General features: G+C 38.3%; 1 long non-coding RNA gene across 1 annotated transcript in view; it reads right to left on the reverse strand.

The window, feature by feature from the left end:
- The window catches only part of LOC120795667, a 60836-nt gene that overhangs the window by 14148 nt on the left and 21193 nt on the right, over positions 1 to 25495 (reverse strand). The window lies entirely within an intron of this gene.

Raw genomic sequence — 25495 nt, forward strand, 5'->3', positions numbered from 1 at the left:
ACCACTATGTAAAATCTAATGTGATGTAATGTGAGCAGCTCTGTCCTTGATTTAAGACTGGGAAAAGTTTATACTCCAGCAACCCCGGCCCAACTCTATTATCCGAGATACTCTTCATCCTAAAAGCCTTTTCTTTTGTAATTTTTGAAGTAAACCGTACTTTTTGAAAATACAAGCAATTGAGCATAAACGTAATCTCTGTTGTGTTTGTCGAAGTAGGCACTTGAAAATAAGCTTAACAGGGTAATGTTAGAATTACTTACATTTTTTGTGATCATACTTTATTATACTTTATTACTTTATTTTCATGTCTAATTTTTTAAATTTCAAAAAAAAAATAAAAAAATATTTTCTTCTATGCTGATCACTTGCTGGTGCAGATACTTTTGCCTGGAACATGTAGCTTTAGTCTTTTAGCATGAAATCATGCACAGTATACAACCATTAAGTGCACTCAAGACTCTTAGAATGGCACTCATTTTAACACGAGTCAGCTAGAAATATTAAAATGTCCGCCAGAGAGAATGTTTTCAACCACCTCATGAAGCTCATGTTGGCTTAATTAGCTTGCTAAATTACTGCTAATGAAACCTGCTAGCTACTATCATTTCAGCTAATCTTCAAAATTAACAGGTTGTTGACTAGAAAATATGAAGCCTGCTTTTGACTTCCTCAGTCTGAAATTAAGGACCTACAGTTATCATTGTAAACTGTATGTACGGAAAGTTTGGGGGAAAGCTTGACGCTGACGGACATGACTGGGCCAGTATTGTTGGTTTAGTAAACTCAGTTGTAAGTTTGTTTTATGAAATATATATCTGCTTCTAATATGAAGGAATGAAATTGTTCCTAATTCTTAATCCCTTACGAATCATGGCATCTTTTTTTTAAACAAGTCATTTTAAATGTTGTTCAGGGAAAAAAGATGTGAAAATATGTCATAACCAAGACATGTTTATTTAGCATTTTAATAAAAAATGCTTCTTAAACCCACTCAGCCCTCAGGCCACTCTTGGTTGTCACTAAGCCTTTAATCATGTAACTATGTGATACTTCCCATTTATCTGATCTCCATCTGAACTAATAGCGCTGAGTCAAGGGTATGAAATGTGTGTGCAATGTGTGTTTGCAAAGTGTGTGTATATACAATGTGCACACATGCATTTACATGTATGTTTCAGGCTTATGATCATAAAATGTACACGAAAATAGTTATTCTCTATCTGTGGCACTTAACTTTTCACACAAATATACACACACAGAGCATTAAACCTAAATGAACTGGGTGTGTTTTGCACAGGATAAAGACTCAAACAACAGAACTGCCATTCAGACCATAAGAGGACCTTGTCTCTAATGCCAAGACACTCTGATCAATAATTCTTAATGGAATTATGGGAATTGTATTTTCCACTGTTTCCATTTTGTTTTTCAATTTTCATGTATTTCTGCACTCCTTTCAGCCAGATCCTGGACTTCATTGGAATTCTTGTGTCTGGTAGCCTTGTTTGAGAGGCCACTGTGACAAGAATAACACTGATTTCTGTGACAGCTGTGTTCTTTATTTGGATGAATTTAGATTGGAGTGTCTTAATAAATCTTGAGAGGTATGAAACACTTCATATTCTTAAGTACCAAAAAATAAATAAAAGGATGGCCCAAAGTGTACATTTAAAAATTAAGATGGTGTCTGTTCCAATGTTCCCACACTGTCAGGAAGCTTATTCCAAATGAAGGGAGCCACACACTGACATTGTTGACTCCTGCTTAGCTGCTGTTAATTATTGAAGCACTAGCAAGCATGGTGATATTTCTAATAGTGTTCTATGAATTATCCATGATAGACCACACACCAACACTGGAGGTCAGGAAAGATAAACTCAGCTGCAAAATAATTCTATCTTGAGGTGCAAAGTGTCCAAAAGAGGAAGCTGCCACCCCAAAGAGTATCAGCTTTTGGCCCTACTACAGGCTTTGTATGTTGTTTTGTCTTTCCATGTTTTTTTTTTAACCTTCAAAGGAATTACCCAACTAGAGAGAGAGAAGGGAAAGGCGCATACCTTTTTCCTCAGGGTGTTATGACAGTAGCGATAATATCAAGCATTACTCTGGCTAATGAGATAAATTCTCATGTCGACTGGTAAGAAATTTCGTGGAGTGGTGCTTGAAATAAACAAGTGTGAGGTGCTCTTATTCAGACACGGGAGAGGTTCACACATCAAAGTGACTTTATCTCAGGTGCACATTCCAAATGAAGTCAATGCAGTTAAATTTCCTTACAGTTAAATTTGACAGTAAACACATCTGTGGCACGCAGCAACAGTCCTCACCAGAATAAAAAATGTTTCATTTGTTGAAATGCATAAAACAACCTGTGTTTACATTATCCTGAAATGTCACCTCTTGTCTTTGTGTGAATAAGAGCTGTCTTCTCTTAAAAGCACAGACAAACTTGTCTCGCACTTTTAACCATGATAGCAATATCAAACTTTTTTTTGTTGAAGGTCCCCATGTAATATTAATATACCATCAGAGGACCAAAACAATATTAGTATAATGCACCAACATAAATAAGAGTCAATTAGTTGTCCAGAGTGTAACAAAACCCTCACACAATCAACTGTCTATTATAAATTTTAACTAAAAATGAACAAAAATTAAATTGGTGGCTTGACTTAGTGGGAGAAATTGCACTGTTTGCCTGTAACCAGAGCCTTGAACTCAGGCACAAGTGACTGCTAAATCAGAGGAACTCATCCGGGTGTTTTCATAAGTTAGCAGCTGTATATGAGCACACAGATTCAGTGCTGGGCTGCAGGAGAATGAATGCATATTTCTCTCTTAATTTCTCTTCTATTATGTTTTTTTTTATCAATTGGCCCTCTCTTTGAAAAATTTGAGAACAATATCTTGCTACTGGCATAAGCAACAATGTTCAAATGTCACTGATGTCATGGTAATCACATTTTGCTTCCTATGACTGGGGTGAATGCACACTCAGAAACTGGCGATGTGTGCAAACATCCACACACACAAGTTGCTCTGTGTAACTTCGCAGTATGTGGACACAGTCAGATAAGCAAAACATACTGTTACTTAACTAAATAAGCGACTTATGGCCTTGTCCAGATTGCTGCGCATTTCCGTGCAGATCCAGATGTTGGTCCAAACTTTGAAAAGTTTGGCCTTAATATTACATGACAGTCACATCACTCATTTTGGAAGGCACAGACAAACAACTTCTTTAGCCCTGCCAGCAGCATGGCTCTAGGGATGGCGTTTTGGTCAGTCGTGACTAAAATTCTAAGCACTGGATGGATGAAATTTAGTGCAGACAATCATGGTCCCCAGATAATGAATTCTACTGACTTCGGTGATCCACTGATTTTTCCTCTTGGGCCACCATGATGCTGACATTTGTGATTTTGAGTGAAATGTCTTGACAACTATTGGATTGATCGTCATGCCTCGACTAGGGCCCTTCAGAAGGGAGCTACAAGGGGTAAGGGTTGAAATCTTTACCTGGGAAGATGGGACACCGCTTGTTACTCGTTTTGCAAAGCATTCTGGGAATTTTAGGATTTAAGACTGGGCCTTTATTTGAGTATTTAAAAGTTTGGTGATTGTGGTCACTTTAACCCATTTTTTGGAGAGTAGTCAGCCAACTGTGACGCCATTGCCAAGGTAAAAGTAAACTTATTTTAAATTTCAATTAAATTTTACTTGCAAAATTATATGAGGTGCTTTTTTAAAAACATTGCTCAATTACAGTTTTATTTTCACACACATCATTTAAAGCTTTGTGTACTCCATGAACCAGTGTTGTACGTATTTATTTTTGGGAGGTATGGGACTATCCTTAATTTGCATTATTCTTAAATGTGATTTGGACACTCCTTACATTTTGTACATTTCTTTTGTTGTTAGTATGTAAAATGCTAGAGTGGTTTATATGTTCTTCAAAGTCATTTTTGCTTTATCTGCTGGAATTGCTGAAAATACTGGAACAGGGCAAAGGCTGGCGCTTCTATGATTAGAAAAAAAAAACAACAAAAAAACATAAAAATGGCTTGGAGGAAGTCACAACCAAAACAGAAGAGTGAAGAGAAGCCTGAGGGAAAAGTAAATTTGAGAATGAAATTAAGAGTCGACATGAGTGATAAAAAGAGAATGTGAATGAGAAAGAGGTGTATTGATAGATGGGTTGAAAAGTGGAGTGATTTCAGCATGAAAGAGTAATAAGAAGAAGAGGAGAGCAGAAAGTTATACACTGGGAAGAAAGAGACACACTATGTGAAAGTGACTAGAAAAAAAGAAGTGACAGCCAACAGTAACAAGATGAGCACAGTGAACCATCCTCCACAGCCAACTGAAACGCTTTACTAAAAGACAATAAAACAGAATGTGAGGAGAGGAATGAAAAAAGAACAGTGGAGAATAAAACAGGTCAGGAGAAAGAATGAGAGATGCCACAGTGGTAGTCCACTGGTAGAGGTGTGGAGGTGGGGAAAATGAGCAGAAAAGAGAAGGGCGGATTAGAGATGATATGGATGAGATGAAAGAAAGGAGTAAAAAGGGGAACTTTAGAATGGAGTTCCTGATGGTTTCCACCAGATGGATCTGGGGATCTGGCCAATCAGCTTGTCTCATTCCCGCTCGGTCTATCCCCACCTTCTCTTACACATCCCCACTGTGGTCTGCTGTGTATGGATTGATGTTCCATAGAAAACACAATGACCTCCTCAGGGTAGAAAGAGCTTCACTCAATTTGTCTTTGTCACCCATTGTTTTGGTGTGAATGTGTGTGTGTCTACGCAGGACAAAAAGCTTCGCGTGCTTTTCTTCCACTCTCTTGTACTTGTAATAATGTGTGTAACCTTTGCAGTTTTAAATGTCACATGCACATCATTTTGTACAACTAACAATACACTGATCAGCCACAGCTTTAAAATTTTTAATGTTGTTGCTTAATGGTGTACATGTATTACGTGTCAGGCATGGTAGGCAGATTTTGTTACCTTTGGACAGAACCAGGCAAGCTGTTGCTTCCTTTTTATTAGTTAAACTGACTAAAAGTAAACTTTTCAACACAGTATTTTGTCCTACTAAGTTTTCGGACATGGAGGGAGAGGAATGTGGTATATAAGCAGTGAGGTCACCATTTTTAGAAAGCTTCACGACTGCAGTGTTCACAGATTTTCGAAAGAACAGCTGATTGTGGGGAGCACTTTCAACGCTTGCAGGAATTGCGCTGATGATTCAAAACTGTTACTGTAAAACAAAAAACAAAACAAAAAACAAAAAGTTGGCTGGCAGGGTAACAAGACAGCAGGTGGCCATTTTAAAAAGGTGCATTGTGTCTTCAATAATTCCACAGTCTACATCATAGAAAATGAGTCATCCAAACCTAATTATTTCGATACGATGTTTGGAACTAAAAAGTCTCATTGTTTTGTTCAGAGATTTATTGACAGCATGTCTAATACCTTTGATCTCATTACTGAAGATGACTTTTTGACTCGTCAGCCTCTCAACAGATACATTATTTACAGGAACATAAACAATTTGTGTAGGAGAGAAAAGTCTCACCTGAAGGATACACACACGCATTGATGTTGTTGAGCATCGGCGACGCTCAATTTGAAGTGTTTGGTCAAGTGGATGTAACATTGCACTTCAATGGTTCATGAACCAAGAGCAAAATATATTGAAGGAATAATTTGGAAAGGTGTCATGTCATTAAAACACTGCTAAAGGCCAATATCCAAGCGACCGTTGCTAATATTCAAGCACCGATGCTTTTTAGTAAATCAGACATGCATAAAACTAAGAGCTTTGATTCACTTCAGTATCTATCGATAACCTTTGAAGTAGGAAATCAAGCAAAAGCTGCCAACAGCCAATATGTGTATGACATTTTACACTTCAGGGGATTCAAATGCAGGACAAAAAGCATTGCAGCGTATCAGCACTGCATGATGTTCTCATTCCTCTCATGATTTACTTTTAAGTAATCTGTCTACTTTGGCAGAGAATGCAAGCTACTTGATCTAACAACAGTTTGCTTTGCACACAAATATCTGCAGCGTTTATATGTGGATTGGAGATAGATTGTATTGAAAACATAACGAGGTGGAATAAACCTCTCAGCACTGCTTTAGGCTGGATGTCTAATACTGTATATATTGAGAATATAGAATATTTAGAATATTCATCTACTGTTAGATTTTCTCTTTAATTAAAAATTATGATGCAATTGCATCAATTGGTCATTATAGTTGCTACAATTAATGTTTGTATATAAACAGTTGATCAAATGACTGTATAATGTGAAGTTGCTAACGGTGACAAACACACAGAAATTAACAGCAATTCTGCAGTTTACACTTCAGGGGATTCAAATGCAGGACACAAAGCATTGCAGGGCATATGTACATACCTATATGTCCATATACACACACATATGTGTATACACACACACACACACACACACACACACACACACACACACACACACACACGTATATACAAACACACACACACACCCACACACACACCCTCACATATATACACATATACACACATACACATAAACACATATATATACATACATACATACATACATAAATACCATATGTATCTTAAATACACTATCATACAGATGTTAATCAGAGCCAAATAAAAACTATATTATTCTGTACTATACTCAATATACTATACTACTTGTACTATTTTGTTAAGAACCTGTACAATCCAATACAACATCTTATAATTTTTCACTGTATCAGAGGGGTGTTGATTCAGCTTTACCTGCAAGTATTGTTCATGGTGTCTCAGCCCTAATTGTTACCAGAGATGCCAAAGGCTGTAGCTCCAGGAAGGAGAGAAGAGCTTGGAGCTCGGAGCTTTATTTCAATTACCTTTCCCCTCTCAACAAACACTCGCTCTCACACACAATCAAGCTATAGATCACCTCAGGACATCCTGATTGTCTGTGTTTGCACATGTGCACACAGGTAATTGAAAATGGTTGCACCCAGCAGATGGCTCGCTCAGCCGGTGTTAAGTCACTGTAGGTGTGTGTGTGTTAAATGTGTCTGTAAAGAAAATGGTCATTTAGCTGACGCACAATGTAGCATTGTGTGTCTGCCATCAGATCTCTGTCTCACTCAAACACTCACCTCTTTTACCACACAGTTAGTAGAGTGTGTAATTGTTCCTTTAGGTCTCCATGAAGATGAATTGTCTCTGCTAACAGACTTCCGCCAGGCTTTATCCAGCCTTTGAGGACCATCTTAAGCCTGTTAAGCCTTCTGTCCAGGCCACTGATTCCACTTGTCATACATACAGTATGTGTCAGCTGAAGCTTGATTTGCAGCTGTCATTGTGATTGGCAGCCCAAATGGCACATGGCAACAGGAGGGGCAGTCTATTGGGCAACACACACACTCAAAATCACAAGGAACACACACACACACACACACACACACACATATATTGAAGACACCAGTGCCTCAACATAGAACAAATGTCCATAAGTGCTCAAATCTGGCTGCAAGGTAGATTGAAAGCCAGTGGATTTAAGTGTGAATGATTAAACAAAAAAAAACAGACAGCTGTCAGAAATAATGATAAAAGAAATTATGAAAATAACTGATATCATCTGGAAATACAGAAATTAGTAGCTTATGTTTATATATGGAACATAAAGTGAAAAATATGATGAAAGGACAAAACTGCTGAATTTTCTGAAATGGAGGATACAGGCCTCTGATAACCACTTTTATGTTGGTTACATGGCACAGAGCGCAGAGATGTGAGCTTCATGGATTTCGTGTGTGCAGTTGAAAGTGTGAGTGTATTTGGGAAAGGGGAGAGCTTTTACAGTAATTGTCTACTCAATGGAGACCCCCCCCCATTCCCTTGAAATTTGGCAATTTTCTGTTTTGTCATTTTTCCTGCAGCAAGCTAATGATGCATAAAGTTACTGCTGATACTACACAACCATCTGCATGTACATCAAAATTAATGCATTTTGCCAGCCCTTAGTTGATAAAAGTAAGTATAACAATATATTCATTCTAACCTATAAAGTATTTCTTTGGTTTTTTTCAGGGTTACCTCACCACTTAATGTGAAATTTTCAAATATTCACAACTGAGCTCTCATATCGTGAGTGATCGACTTAAGTGAAGGACGGAGGGTCCTTTTTCCTGCTTTGTCCAGACTCTTCTTTTTTTGGCTGTCACAGCAGAAAAACACTATAGAAGTATATGGTCGGGCGAAAGCGGATGGATAGAAGGTGGTGCCATGGGGGATGGATGATCGGCTCTTGTCATATAACCTCTTTGTGGCCCAGTGGCTAGCCATTGTGCGGACCGGTACTGGGTCAGGGCACCATCCGTGTAATCACTGGTTCAGTGGGTCAGTTTTGGCAACTGTTTTGTTAATCTATTAATGGTTTCAGTCATTTTTCAAGCAAATATGGCAAAAATTCATAGGTTGTAGCTTCTCAGATGTAAAGATCTGCTGCTCTTCTATATCATGTATGTCAACTGAATATCTTTGGGTTTGGGACTGTTGGGCAGACAAAAACATAATATCGGAAGACGTCACCTTGCACTCTCGGTACTTACAGTAGCAGAGTTAGTAAGTGTGATCATGAGTGTGAATGGAAGTGTGGTTGCCCGTCTATACAGTATGCGCTAGCACTGCAGTAGACTGACGACCTATCACAGCAGCGCTCGCAGACAAGGCTTACTGTACAAGCAGATTTTGCACATCGCCGCCTCCAACTACACCAGTGTTTTCTGCTTTGTTTTCATTGTTAAACGTCCACTGATGATAGACCTGCTCAAGTTGTGAGAGCAGTGTCACTTAACAAGCCTAGGCTACGAAGACACACGCTATGAGATATTAGACGCATGTTACACTGACACGAGGCGGCATAAACAAAAACATACGTCTCGGTGAGTATACAGTAATTGCTCATACTGCATCTGACAACACAGCACTTTTGTTTTTTAATATACAGCAGCCTTAGCTCTCTGTGGGTGCTTTGGATCGGGAATCACGTGGAATTCTTCACACTTTTCGAAAGAACCCTAATGTTTTTCCATCATTCATTCCTGTCATGTCAGTGACATGGCAGCTAATAAAGTCTGCGGGGCTGTTGGTAGAGAAATGAAAGGCCTGTGGCAAAGACGATGGCTCAGCTTTTCCTGTTGACTTCTATTTGTGTACGTTAGCGGTGGGAGAATGCAGTGAGGGGGCAGTGGAAATGTGTCTGACAGATTCTCTTATTAGCAGTGAATGAGTGTGTGTTTTTGAGTGAGCACGTGTGTGTGTGTGAGAGTGTGTGTGTGTGAGTGTGTGTGTGAGAGTTTGTGTGTGTGAGTGTGTGTGTGTGAGACTGTTATATATCAGAGGAAATTAGTTGTCCGACCATGATGGGCCAACCATCTATCTCCTACAGCAAAAAACGTAGGGCCATAAAAGATATAGATGGAGAGAAGATGGAGAAATAAAAGGATTGGTAAAATATACGCAGGAAGGAAGGAAGGAGGAAAATATAAAAACGACGGATCAATGACATGAGACAAACCACTGGAATGCAGAAAAATGGGAAGAGAGGAAATGAACAATAATAATAAATGAATGCCCCTTTTAATCCTGTTGAGCTCAGACATAAATCTGGACAGAGCTCTCTGTTCTGTGATCTTGTTCATTCATACTTAAGTTAGCAAATCATCCATTTGCCATGCTCCTTATAATTATGAAAATGTCCCAATTTTATATCCCCCGGGCAGTTAGAGTCCTGTTAACTCTTGATGTTCTTCTGCATAATAGAGTTAAACTGAATGCGTATTTTACAACTTTAAAAAAAAAAAAGAAGACTAATGTATTTGGTTTAGATACTCAGCAAAAACAATTAAAATAGAAACTTTGGTTCTCTCTGATGCCTCAACTGAATTTCTAAGAACATAAAACAAACACACATTTAGAGGCCCTGAATCCTTTTTTTTTTTTTAGTCAGCTTCAGACTCTAAGCAATCGGCCCCTACATGGGAGGACACTTTTCTTTACATGAGAAATTGAGAAAAACAAATAGTTTGAGTTTCAAATTCGTAAAAAATAATACAAAATGTTTTTTTAGTCCCAACCTTAACTTTGATTGTTGTTTATACCCCTTTAAAAAAAGACAGTGTTGTTGGTTATGATTTTTTTTAATTCATTTAATTTCAAAGATTTTAAATTAGTTTGCTTGTTTGCATCATGATATCTCTTGATGTCATGATGCAAACAAGCAAACTAATTCACCTGGTGATTTTCTGATGGACGCTTTTGTGTTTTGTTGACAAAAAACAAAAAAAAACAAAAGGAGGAAACTGAAATACCTATTCTTTTACAGAAAAAATGTTATCAGAGAATGCTAAGTGAAAAAAGTAATACTCTTTGGTGTAGGCTTGGTTCAGCTACATTAAATTAAAAAGCTGCTGCAGCTTATAATGAGGGAAGTTTGTGTACTGTGCAGTCTACGCTGCCGTATCAAAACACAAACATAATAAGCAGCTTATCCTGTGTGGTAGGCTTATTGACTTACTACTCAGTTCTTTACTTATGTTCTTTAGGACTACCAAACAGTCACAGATCCACATACAGTAGGTGTGATATAGGTGAAAACACATCTACTTTAGTAAAATCATTTTAACCTTTCGTGTGACTTCACTTCAAAATGCACAAAATACAACAGCAACAGAGAGGGTCTAGACTAGACCTAGATTCTCTGGTAAGTATGGAAATCAGTCTTTCTGAGCTGTGTCTCACACAGAGTCGTTGAAACAGGGCGAGGACTCAAAAGCACAACCTGCAGACAGCAGGTAAGGTCAAAGCAAAGTTTAGAGGGTCATTAATCAGAGCAGGGTTGAGTCCAAAAGGGGCAGAAGCAGCCAAAAGTTAAAAAAAGCAGGCAGGATAGCCAGACAAAAGGTTGGATCATTACAGCATGGATGGCATGATGCACCATCTGGCGGAAGAGCATCACTAAAGGGCAGGTACACAGTGTGTACCGGGGGATTATGAGGGAACTGGGAGCGGCTGCGCCAGTGGGTGTGGAGACCAGGGAAAGGTGGGAGCAAACAAGTGATGGACGGGAGAAGGAATGGCTAAAGAAGAACAGAATCAAACGTGAGTGAGAAGTGAGACCAAAACAAGTTTTGCGCTGTATCCAACCACAATTTGTTAGATGGAGTGATCTTAAAACAATAGACACTTTAATATTGCTTGTGTGATAGCAAGTTAATAACCTTCTGAAGGACCTTAACACGTGGAGTCTCACGTGGAGTTGTTTCAGCAACAAAAGCACTTTTGTTAAGTTTGGGCAAATATTGTTGTTTTGGTTCAGTGTTAATACAGTAAACTTGTCCTGTCTTGTGCTTCAAGTCACATTTGACTTTTTCAACATTAAGTTAACATTTTTGGCGCTTTTCCCTAACTCTAACCAAGTGCCACGAGCATTTAAACATAACCATAAAAAGGTTTAATTGTGCTTTCGTTGCTAGGAGTGGATACGTGGGTAAACAAATGAAATACGCTATCAGTGAAAATTCTGCAGATACGTTCAGTATCAACATGTTGTGATTTACCAGATGAACTCATCAAACTGGCTATAATCCACATTTTATATTAGCAGTGGATCAGGATGGGAAAGATGTGGCTCAACTTCAACTGTGTTGAAACTTTAGAGAATTATCACCCAACTCAGCAGTGTCCCTCGGTTTCTACAGAGCCTTTCAGTATCTTTCAGCTCGTTGCTTTACCGTTTTTACCCTCACTACTGTCACGGCGGCATTTGTGGCTTCAGCAGACGGCTGCTTTCGCGAGCGAAGCTCTGAAAACTGACTGTACGCTACCTGCCCAGCACAGAAATTAGCAACAATCCGACGAACACAGTGGAGCATTTAAAAAGCTAAAAAGCCAGACATTTCTCTTAGGGGCTTGTGTAGAAAAGCAGTGAATATTGGACATTCATTCACCTGGTGTCCAGAATCACGACTCCATAGGATACAAATGTTGCTCTGTAGCTGCTGGACATGTAAATAAGCAACTGTTTGCTAAGAAATCTCCCATATGAACTTAAAAGTTGCTGATATGTCAATCTTCACAGCCTGTTTTTGCTCCCCCCAAGTGGCCAAAAAAAAATCTCGTTTGCAGGTTTTCATTGTTTCCACATTATGTTGACTAAAAAATAAAAAACAAACAGAGCAGCATTATGTTCTTTTCAAACCTTATTTACTGACCTTATTTACTTATTTACTAACTCAAATTTTACTGAATATTCTATCAGAATTTGAGGGGGTCTGTCTTTTCGCACAACTCTTTTCATGTACATATGTTGTACAAATAAATTCTAATTATTTTATTCAGCCCACAATAATAATGACTTCAGCCAGACCTCTCCTCTGCAGCTCCACCAGAAAAAAAAGGCACAATATGTGTGCACCTTTGTAGTGTGTATACTTTGTCTTTAAAATATTTCATTGCTTTGTGTATGTTACGTGCAATTGAAAAAAACCAAACAAACAAGAAGAGCAAATATCACTATGCACTATGCACTCTGCTTTTTTTGCTACAGAGGAGGTACTAGATTTCTTCTCTCTCTGCCCTGAAAATACTATCGCAATCAGTTGTCCTTTGTTAATGTCTGTAAAGTCAACTCAGTGAAGACAGACTGGTGCTAAAACAAGGCCCCTTTAGCAGGTTGACATTGCTCCAAAACAGTGTTGGTAATTTATATTAGCATTCCCAACGCAACACGCTCCTCTACAATCTTTTGTCTGAGCGACACACAGCTTTGTATCCGAGTGCTCTTCATCTCTGCCTCATTTGGGGGTTTTTTTGTATCAGGGAAGAAATCTCTTCAGTACCCACTATCCTCATCCACGCTTCTAATGGAAGGGTTTTTCTTAACTCTCACTGCAGAATCAAAAAGAAAGCAACAGACGGTAGACATGTCAGCTAATAAGGAATAAAAAGAAGAAAAAAATGTCATGAGGAAAATTCACAGAGACTTGGAGTCTTGGATATGGCAGGACTGATAAATCCAAGTAATCTCAGCAGAGACAAACAGTCGCTCTCAGTGGAAGTGTCAGAGGACGAGATGAGAGGGGAAAGTGAGCCAAATGTATGTTGTGCCAGCTGTGTGTGTGTGTGTGTGTGTGTGTGTAGTCTTTGGCTGGCAAAGATGTCACTTTGGGTTTACAGCATTTTGCCAAAGACAAGTGGGGTTTTTATGATGCCATGTTTGTCTCTTTTTAAACACACACAGGCGGATCAAATGAAAGAACAAGTGAGCACGCAGAACACCACTTTCAGTGTTTCTGGCAGAGATGGACCGCGTGGGAGTGACACTGATCAAACACACAGAGCACACAGAGCACGAGGGGAGGGGGGAGGAGAGGGCACAGGGCCGATAGACATTGACAGGAGCACCTTAAGATTACTGTAGGCCCCGGGGCTACAGACGATTTGGAGCCCCCCGTGCGCTGATCCCACCTATGCTCAGGAAACCTCTGTGACTTCCCTGGCTCAATATTGTTCAAACTAGGGATATGCATGATTAGTCGACTAAACTATTGAATTCTGCTGCCCTAGTCAGCACCAGAAAAACTAGTCGGTTCAACTAGTACAACGCCAGTTAACTAACATCTGTTAGATGTTAAGCACCCTCCCGCCACCAGCTGGGGCTGTTTTGCGCCATTACTTCATCACAGAGCCCCTCCCTGCCCCGCTCTCACCTGCACTCTCTCACTCTCTCTCTCTTTCACACACACACACTGGACTGGGCCACCGTGAGAAATCCCGGGCCGGTGGACCATCGGGAGCGTCGAGAGCACCCGGAGCCCGGAGCCCGGGTACAGTAGAAGTACTGTTGCTTCAAAGAAATTTTAAAAAGTCAGAAGTGAAAGTCAAAAGTCAGAAGTAAAAGTACTTGTGTAAAAATGTAGACTCAGATAAAAAGTAAGATATAAGTACAAAGTAAGTCAGTTAAAATGTACTCTGAGTAAAAATTACTGCTTTACATTTTTAAAAGGGGGAAAGCGAGTAGTAAAAATGTCATATGGTAATAATAAGAATTCATGATAACTATTAAATATAACTATTAAATTAAAGAAGATCTTTAGGCTACCAGTCATATATGCATATACACCATTCCCAGGTGAGAACTGCACCGAAAGCAACCAATAAATTCCAGTCAGGCACTTTGCAGCCTGTGCATACAACTGATAATTACAGGTCTATGGACACCACGGCGGGAGCAGTATTAAGCTACATAAATCTAACAGCCTGCCACTTCTTCTAGAATTAAGAGCAGAATAAAGCAGCAGAAAAGGGAGAGATGTATAAACAACATAAACTCCAGAGCTGCTGCAGCCGACAAACGCAGACAAAATGCTACGTTGCCAGGTAACACAGTAGTTGTTGATGCTCTCCTCTGTACAGTGAGTTACAACAGTCAGTCATTTGCTGCACTCAATTGTCTGAATGTCTCTCTGTGAGTCTTGTGCACAACAAAGTCCTCCACAATCTGCTCTAAATCCGGCTTCGCTGCTAGTTCATTCTCAATGCAAAATGTGAACCAGTCCACTCAGCCTCTCTGGTCTCACTGCGCTCCTCCAAGTTTTCAGACACTGAGCTCAATGAGCTCTGCAGTCACAGCAGGGTTTATCACAAACAGCGGAAAGGTGGTGCACACCTCACTGACGTAGAAGTGAACCGAGAAATCGCAGCTGAAGGATCCACCGTCAGTATTTTAGCTTCTAGTGTTTAGCCAGACCCCACCTGCACCTGTTGGTCATGTAACATGGCAGGTGTGTTTGATTTATGACACTTGCCGTGGTCGCCGGGTGGTACATTAAATCAGCAGTTTCTTCTCCGTTGAAGCTGCTGATTGGGCTCTTTTCATTTGTTGTGTTCTCACACAGTAAATCATATCTTCATCATGTGACTTTTTTTTAAACTAAATATTTCGAGTAAAATACACGAGGAAAAAAATTACTTCATATTCAAATAATACATTTTAAAAATACTCCAAAAAGTACAAGTACACAGAAAAAGACGTTGTAACAATGCTGACAGTAAGTGTAACTCGTAACTGTTCAGTTCTGTTTCTACAACGTTTCTAGTAGTTTACAGTTTGCTGGTGTGAAAGAGTGCATTTTCCACCACGAGTAAAGGTACGTGCATAATTAGTACCTGACCTCCACTATAGGGGGGTCCAGCCTGTCGTAGTTTGGCTTCCAACCAATCAGGGGCCTGACGAGTCAAAAAAATTCTTACAGACACCATTTGTTTTTCTTTCGCAAAAAATATTTATTGCAGTCTAAAGCCCGACTGACACAGGGCCAATCCAGTTATATCAATATTTAATATCAGCTGGTTTTAATTTTCTTTATACAACTTATAAACTTTTTTTTTTATAAGGTTTGTTACTACTGTCTGTACTCTGTGGTGGACAAACTATAGAATGGTGACACTGTTACACAACATATCTTTGGTATTTCTGTACTTCAGTTTCTTTTTATTTATTGACACATCATCCAGCCCCAGCAAATGTACTGTATTTAAATGACAAGATAAATGACAAGAAATTAAAGTACTGAAAAACCAGAGATATGTTGTGTAACAGTGTCACCATTCTAAAGTTTTTCTACAATGAGCTAATATCGGCCAATATATCAGCGAGGACGATTTTTCAGTCAGCCTTTATTGTTCAGATTGATGATGCATCTTTTGCATTTCTCTCTGAACTGCTGCTCGATATGTTATGTAATTATTTACGTTATGTAATGTTAGTGTAACATTAAAGCAGGAAGCAACACATGAAGAAGGCGGCAAAAAGACAAAAAAAGTCCTAACCTCCTTCTTTAAGGCTCCATTAGTGGGGGCAGTTTTTGTGGCCTTTTTGTGATGGTGAAGGTTGTTGTACTAACCCATGGTGTCACTTTTACGTGCAAAATAATGTGGGTACTTTTGACTGCCATCGTCATCTTTGTTCTTGTACTGTGAAAGGTTGTGCCGTCTGCAGTCTGGAACTGGATTCAGTGTTTTTCCAACATACAGTATACACCAATACTGATATATCTGCAATAAGCTAATGTTCAGCTGATATATTGGCGATGCCAGTTCATCAGTCTAGCTCTATTTCGCTCACGGTCCTGAAAGTCTCCTCATTTACAATCCGGTGTCACCAAAAGCTTCCGAACCTGATTGCAAAAACACAGTTCACAGTTTCTGACAACAGACCGCATCTTTTACAATCAAGAGGCTGGCAGGGACTGATAAACAATAAAGTAAATGTATGAAATATCGTGTACAGCAGGGATATTTAATGAAAGAAACACCCCTACACAGACACACAATCATATCCTTATAATCTATTGTATGTTCTCTCTCTCGCTCAAGGCAAGTGAAGCAGTACATCAGAGAGCCTCATCATCACAAGCTGACAGCCTTCTTTTACTTTATAGTTATTCCTCTGTTGACATAATTCTCACATTATACTCAAGATGTGTCAACAGTAAGAGAGAAAGACCAAATGTAGCTAGCTGGCCCTACACTTTAGGTTTTAAAGAATTTATTTCAACCCCATGGCCCAATGCTTGTTGCCTGTAATAACTACCTTTGATACAGCTCTACTGACTGACTGTTCACACTGCAACGCGATCAGTAAGTCAGCAGAAGTTTATTGTTCAGCTACAGAGCTCAGTGACCGGGAATACTCGGCTGATGTGTCATCAGTCAAGAAGCTTGTCAGCTGAGACATCTGCCACAGCTCCATCTTTAGGAGTGATTTGAGAGCCACTCTGGTTTTACTGCTTCCTTTTCCACAACTGTGGTTTCATTTTTGGACATGTAAAAGCAGACAGTCTATTCCAAGTTCAAAATGAGCAAAATTTGCAGCTAAACCTTAATTTAATTATGTATCGTGTCATTAATAAATGGTTCCAACCGCTAAAACTCATTATGTTGATCCTGCATGGTTAATTATTTTTTGCTTAAGGCACGGCAAATTTCTTTGTTACCCTTAAGTCCAAAAAAGCCTTTAATTTTTTTACACTTTCAGATTTAACAGCAAAATAAATAAAAATCAAACTGTCAAGAAACTTGGCATTATGCAACTTGGCCTGCTGTGTATAATTGCAATGCATGGGGAGCCAGTGATATACTGTATAATACACCTCATGCAAGACATTCTAAACATTTCTTCTGAACAGACCACAATGACATACTTTATAAAAGGGGGCATCAGTTCAGTGGTGGGAAGTAACTAAATATATTTACTCAAATACTGTGCTTAAGTACAAATTTGAGTTATCTGTTCTACTACCATATTTCAGAGGAAAATAAGCTGTAGTTACTAGTTACTTTACAAATTAAGATTTTACATTCAAAACTTAAAAAAGTTAAAAAAAAATATGATGCTATGCAAAAAAATAAATTACACAGCAGTATATGAAATTTGAACTTAAATACTTAATCAATCAATTAGATGCTTAGTCACTTAAACAATTAATCAGTGATTTGTTTCATAACTGAGTAATAGTTTGTCTTTTTTTTCAGGCAAAAATGTCAAATATGAAATGGTTTCAGCTCCTCAAATGTGATGCTTTGCATTGTTTCCTTGTCTTAAACTAGGCTTTGTGGAAGAGGACTAATTGATTAAACAAATGTAAATGCTTCTGTATCTCAGATAACAAACGTGCTATGGTTTTGGTGTGTAAACCTTACCAAACAAGGCCGAGTCGCTAACGTCACGTTACACTGAATCTGATATAGTAGCACCCAGAACTAGCTCTTACTCAGTGGGTAAACACTACACAGTGAATTTACCATTCCTTAAGAGGGCTTTTTCTAATATAACCTTTACACAAACAAACGTGTTAGCAAATGATATCTTACTTGGCTTTCGAAATAATGCGAAGTTAGCGTGAGTACTGTAAGTAGTCAGCTAGTCAGGCAGACATGCTAAAGTTTTCAGCTACTGAAAGTCTAACAACAAACCACAAGTCTATTTCCAACCATCCTCAAAAAGCAAAGATAATTCTAATTTCAAGTTGAACTATTCCTTAAACTATTTTTGGTGCAACCCAATATACCTGTACCTGCAGGTACAGGTATATTGTTTTAAAGGTTCAAAAAAAGATTGCTATTTACTTGGTTTCCTAAAAATAAATATTTGAAAAGACCAGTCTTACCAACTCCCCACTGATTGTACATATAATATCACACTGTACCATTTAAACTCTTGAATAAAGATGCTTAAAAATCATGACTTAATCGTTAGTCATATCATTATGAAATGTCTAAACTGTTTTATCTCAGCAAGATAATGGTGATCGATGTGTGTTTATGTTCAACCTGCCTGAAAATGTGTCCAGTTTGTGTGTGTGTGTTCTTGTGTGTATTTAACAGTCAATATTATATTTAATTAACTGTAGCAATCAATAGTGAGGTGTACAGTAGCTGGACTCACACATAAACACACACAAACACAGAACAATGATACATGTCCTCACATCAGGTGGTATATCATGGTTGCGACTCACACACATAAAAATGGACCCACGCACACTCAGACACAACTACATGCTGATCATTTCATTAGTATACCAGTGTTGTACATTTACAGTGGCATGTAGAAGTTTGGGCACCCCTGCTCAAACTTTGTTACTGTGTACAGTTAAATGAGTAGAAGATGAACTGATCTCCAAAAGGCATAAAGTTGAAGATGAAAAATGATTTTCAACATTTTAAGCAAGATTAGTGTATAATTTGGTTTTATACAATTTTAAACTGAAAAAGGAAAGGAGCACCATACAAAAGTTTGGGAACAGCACAAAATTTGAGCTCTCATAACTTTTACCAAGGTCTCTGACCTTAAGTAGCTTGTTAGGGGTATGGGGCTTGTTCACAGTCATTGTTAGGAAAGGTTAAAGAGATGCAAATTTCAAAGCTTTATAAATACTCTGACTCCTCAAACCATGTCTCAACAATCAACAGCCGTGGGTTCCTCTAAGCAGCTGCCTAGTGCTTTTATTAAGATAATTGATGGCCACAAAACAGGAGAAGACTATAAGAAGATAGCAAAGTGTTTAAAGGTAACTGTTTCCTCAGTTCGCAATATAATTAAGAAATGGCAGTTAACAGGAACAGAGGAGATCAAGTTGAGGCCTGGAAGACCAAGAAAACTTTCCAAGAGAACTGCTTGTAGGATTGCTAGAAAGGCAAATAAAGATTCCCACTTGACTGCAAAAGACCATTAGGAAGATTTAGCAGACTCTGGAGTGGTGGTGCACTGTTCTACTGAGCAGCGACACCTTCACAAACATGACCTTCATAGAAGAGTCATCAGAAGAAAACCTTTCCTGTGTCCTCACCACAAAATTCAGTGTCAGAAGTTTGCTAAGGAACATCTGATACATTTTGGAAACAACTCATGTGGATCGGTGAAGTTAAAATAGAACTGTTTAGCCTAATGAGCAAAGGTATGTTTGGAGAAAAAAGGGTGAAGAATTTCATGAAAAAAACACCTGTTAAGCATGGGCATAGGTCAATCATGCTTTGGGCTTGTGTTGCAGCCAGTGGCACAGGGAACATATCACTGGTAGAGAAAAGAATGGATACAATGAAATACCAGCAAGTCCTGGGAGCAAACATCACACCATCTGTGAAAAAGCTGAAGATGAAAGAGGATGGCTTTTACAACAAGATGATCCTAGACACACTTTAAAATCCACAATTGGAGGATGATGGGATGCTGACTGTAAAATGTGACTGTAGCACACTAATATACAAAGGTAGACCTCAACATCAGATAGAGAAGACAGAAAGGAGAAAGAAGGCAATGGTTCCGATACATGTATGTGACAAATTGTAGTACTTTTTCTTATGAAACAACTACTAACTTTGTATCTAATTGGATATCAGGACAAGAGACAAATACACACAAACACGCACTCCATTATTTTACAGCAGCAGTCTGTTAATGCCACTGCTTCTCAAAATAAAGATTAATTTTGGTCACAGTAAATAATGAGACCACTCTCTGTAATGGAACTTCTATGTTAATAATAATCCCTTGCATGAAGATTTAATTGGGGCCCTACATTTTACAATTTAAAATTAAGCCATCCTACTTCTACCTGTTAACAGGGAGTTTTTCCTTGCTGCTGTCGCCAGGTGCTTACTCATGGGGGAATGTTGGGTCTCTGTAAATATAACTATAAAGAGTACGGACTAGACCTTCTCTACATGAAAAATACCCTGAGATAACCTCTGTTATGATTTGGTGTTGTATAAATAAAATAGAATGGGAATTAAATTTAGCGTCTGCATTTCGAACATTAAGACCTGTTGACTCAGCACCTCCAACTGTAACATACTCATTTTAGCTCTTCTGAAATCAAGAGGGTTTATCCTGTCTATTGAAGTACACAGATTTATTTTTAAAGAGGCTATGTTTTAATGGCTGCCTGTATTGATGTGAAAATATTCAAGAGTGAAGATAAGTTAACAATTATTTTTTATGAGGCTTATAGCATTGTAGCTAATGGAATACAATTCTTTTTGAATATACATTATTAACCTTGGAAGAGTGATTCAATAAAATTATCTTAACTCGTGGCCAACTTGCTAAATTTTTTTCAGAGCTTCTAGTCGCATCACATACACTTTATTGCCTAAAATTTAAGAAACATCTTAGAAAATGTGTCATAAACACTAAAATACTGATCAGTGTTTCCTTAATAGATCAGAAGAGTTTAAGTACATCGAATTGAAAATTTGTACTTCAACAAGACCAAGAGTCTACAGCTACACAAGCTGCTCTGTAGTGTTTTAAGGTAAATGCTAATGTTAGCATGCTAACATGTCTATCGTGGCAATTATGTTGATGTTTAGCAGGCATAATGTTTACCATGTTCACCATCTAAGTTTGGCATGTTAGCATGCTGTCATTTGCTAACTGGCACTATCCACGAAGTATAACTGAAGCTGATAGGAATGTCATCAACGTTATATACAAATCCTCCTGAGAGGCGCGTAAAGGTCTACACCAAATTTCATGGCAATTCCTTCACCAGTTGTCGAGACATTTCACTCAAAACCAATAAAAAGAACCTCATGGTGGCTCTAGAGGAAAAGTAAGGGGATCACCGAAGTCCATCTTATAGTTGTTGATTTATTTTAGCCTTGACCAAACAAGCCGAAAGAAAAATCAACACTGCTGTCCCTAAAGCTATACCGCAAACAAAAATACTAAAATACAAAGAGTTCATACAATACAAAAAATAAAGAGTGAGTTAGGGCAAAGCCTCTTTGTTCATACTACTACTAAATGTAGTAGTATGTACATATACTACTAAATGTCTTACTTTCAGAACAATAAAGAAGTGACAATGAAACAGATAAAGAAAAGAAGGACAATAGAGGAGAGAGATGAGAGCAGCAAGAATGAAAAGATGAAATTAATTAGTACACTGACACCGAGGCAACTGGAAGCCCTCATGGCTAATTGATGCTCGTTTATTTACCAAAGAGCTGAAGGGAGGAGATGACTATAATTACTATGACTCCCTCTCCTCCCTGCTTTGTCTCTTCCTCTCTTGACTCATACGGTATCTTTTTTATACTATTAATCTCTTGTAGTTCTGTGTATTGTTTTCCACCCCCATCTGTAGCTGTCTCTTCAGTCTTCCCTTGCAATTTTCCAGTTTCTCTCATCTTCAGATCTTTAGGAGGGTTGATTAGCAGCAGAAAGCGCCGCTCAGCGTGAGTTCGGCTCAATCTGTGGTAATCATTCATTACGCAACCGTTCAAAAAGAGACTTCTCTCTTTGACATGCAGTTTTGCTTCATGAGTTTGGATGAAACTTACATTTCACTTTTGATGTAATTCAGGAATTAATTCACTCTTCAACTGTGTTTTAATGATGACTTTTGAAATGACTTGCCTTACTTTTTTTCAAGCTGGTAACAACATGCCTGGGTGATTAGATCATATTAAAACAGAGGATCCAAGTGTAAATACAATACACACATCATATTGCGTCATTTAAACAACAGTATACCTTTACTCATCTACTGTAAAAACTGATTCCCTCTCAAGAGGTTACATGTATTATAGTGAATCAAAGTTGTTGGTTCCAGGTGGCTTTGATTCACTAAAAACTTGTGATTCTATCAACAATCACTGGCATACTGGCCTGTAGCAGTAAGTTACTGACATGACATTATTCCTAATTATCCTTCGAATGCATTTTGCTCCTGGTTTATGAGTCACTGGCGTATTACAGCCCATTGACCAAAACAGTTTCAACTGAAGACACTGAGCACCATTGATGCTCCTCAATGTTGAGATCCCCGCCTATGATGTTCAGCTCCATGCAAAGTAGTCTGTAAACCAGCATTGACAAAAAAACAACGAAAGCTGAGATTCACTACATCCTTGGCGCCTTGTATCATGTGACTGTATTTATTAAAGACTCCCTCCAATAAAAATCAAGTTTTTAACCTCGTTAACATTCTCAAAAAACTGATTCATACAGCCTGGGTTTCATACATCACATACCTAAGGAAGGGGCTTTCCATATCGTTTAGCCATAGCATACCTCTGATACCCCGAGAAGCCCGGTGTAGCTACTGTAATTACCAGTATTTTGCAAGCTAAATGAGCTAAGGTATCTATGTCAGAGCTGGCGATCGGGACCAAGGTTTATCTAACATTAGCAACACATTATTAGCTATTTAATGATAGTATAGTCACGATGAAGGCTCATGTTATCACCGTTACATTTCTAATATGGTAGAGAGCGACACCGAAAATAGATTACCATTCTGATTTATCTACTTTTATTTGACCCTGTGCAATTCGCTTTTCTGCATCTACAGAGTCGGTTTCCGGTTCGAAAATGTATTCCTGAATTACTCTTATATTACCACTCACCATTATGTACTATACAGTAACTAGCAAAACAGAAAACAAGCAGAGGTTTGTGTGTTTTATGAGCACACGAGAGTTTCAGAGGAGAAGCCAGGTGTAGCTACTGTAATTACTGGTATTTTGCAAGCTAATTTAGCTACGGTATCTAAGTCAGAGCTGGCAGTTGGGACCAAGGTTTATCTGACATTAGCAACACATTACTAGCTGTTGAGCTAGTTGAGCTGAAGGCTCATTTGAATTATTACCGTTATGTTTCTAATGTTGTATAGAGCGACAAATAAAATACATTACCATTGGGATTTCTCAACTTGTTGGCGACCCAGTGCAATTTACTCTTCTTCCTCTTCAGAATCGTTTTCCAGTTCAAACATGAATACCTGAATGACTCCTATATTACCACTTGCAATTATGCACTGCACATTAGCTATCAAAATAGAAAACAAGCAGAGATGTGTATGGGATGTGCAGATTCCGAGCTGCAGGCGAGTGATTGAGGGGTGGGTGGAGAGAGGCGGGAACTATTTACATATTCATAGTTCCACAAATACTAAATGAGGCAAAGGTGTAGAGTTATATCCAGGCCATTTTAAGGCTGTGAGGAGATTTTCATGGGAAAAAAAAACATCTACATTTGTAATCTTGAGGAACAGAGATGAGTTTTTATGGGTTTAATCAATGCCAGCAGAGGAACTTTAAGTGTCTCAAAACAGGAAATCGGTCCTAACTCGCAAACAATTCTCAGATTGATATATATTTGGTTCTACTTTTAGGACTTAGTGTAAAAGCATTTTATCAGTTTTTTCTTAACCTAGGAAATGACTCCTACTGTATCTCTCCTGACATTTTGGGAACTCCAGTTATCCAAACCTGTCAGGTGTTACAAAGATATGACATTCAGTGGACATGAATATGTTTATTGATTGCAGGGCAGTTTTCATACAGAGCAGGTCTAGACCATACGTTTTATAATGTTATTTACAAAGACCCAACATTCCCCCATGAGCAAGCAATTGGTGACAGTGGCAAAGAAAAATTCCCTTTTTAACTTGTAGAAACCTTGAGAAGAACCAGGCTCTGTGTAGGTAGGGGTAGAGAGAGAGAGGTAGGTAGAGAGAGAGAGAGAGAGAATAGCACAATGCGGGTTCCACATAAAGATGTGTAATAATAATAACAATAATGATAATAATGATGGGATAATAGGGTGCTATCAGCTTTTTAAGATATGATGGTGACCATTGTAGGTGAGGAGGAGGATCTTAAATTCTAATCTGGATTTTACAGGGAACCAAAGTGCCGCAACATTTTGGATAATCTGGAGAGTCTTTGAAGACTTGTCGGAGCAGCCTGATATTAACGAACTGCAGTAAGCCTTCCTAGAAGTACCAAATGCATGGACTAGTTTTTCTGCATCTTTTTGAGACAGGATGTGATGTGTCAGGTAGATGAAAAATATTATTTTGACTGACATTTTGCAGGATGCAATGGAGAACAAATATTCTCTCTGCAAAACTAAGGTTCTTGCAACCTTATGGTAACTAGGAAACCACAGCTTTGAAACAGTGATGATTTGGGTGTTTCAGCCAGCAGTTTTTGTAACAACCAAATCAAAAATGATAGTTCTTACAGTCCCTCAGATAACGCAAATGACTGATCCATTTTCCTCCCAATCAGCACGAAAATAAATTAAGAAACAAGTTACATTCCTGTAGTTCATTAGTTCATTTATCATTCAGTTATTCATTTAAAAGTACTGATGACACACCTACATGATATGAAAAGATAGGATATACGTCATAACAGTGACCATATCAGTGGGTGACTTATCAGAAATAGGATCAATCATAAGTTAACAAATGAAGTAGATGAAAGGTGAAATGGATACTAGAAGAGAAAATGTAGACATTGTTTTAAAAAAAGATGTGCCCTATCACCTCACAAAGTGTTGAGACACTATCACTGTATTGCATTATTGCGCATTACATTACATGCAAGATGTGGAGGCTGGAAAGCAATGTGCTCAGATATGACTGACCATGTCTCGCAGCTGAATGAAATGATTTACTATTTTAAATTGCATATACGCTTGGGCTATGTTTAAGCCACACAAGTGGTTTAACGGAGTAACTATGCAAATGCTTATAGGTTAATATCATTTTGAAATTTAAAAGACATTAACCTCAATAGCTCAGTCACACAGTAAAAGCAAAATTTTCTTCAATACACAATGTCTATAAATAAAAATGCTATTTTCATCATTTTGAATTTCACCATTAATACTCGAAACCACAGAGCTTCAATACACCACCATATTTTCTACTTTGTGATGGAGAATGTCATAAAAAAGTAATGTCACACTCGCTCCTAGGAGCAATCTTTATCCTTGCTGAAAGTTAATGAGGCTTCATAAATAACAATCAAGTTCTACTCTATGGTATGAGTGTGTTTATTCCCATGAGGAATTGTGATGTTCCATAAAAACGGGCCTTGGTCTTGC

This window comes from Xiphias gladius, chromosome 10 (genome assembly GCF_016859285.1).
Source record: "Xiphias gladius isolate SHS-SW01 ecotype Sanya breed wild chromosome 10, ASM1685928v1, whole genome shotgun sequence".
Classification (NCBI taxonomy): Eukaryota; Metazoa; Chordata; class Actinopteri; order Istiophoriformes; family Xiphiidae; genus Xiphias; species Xiphias gladius.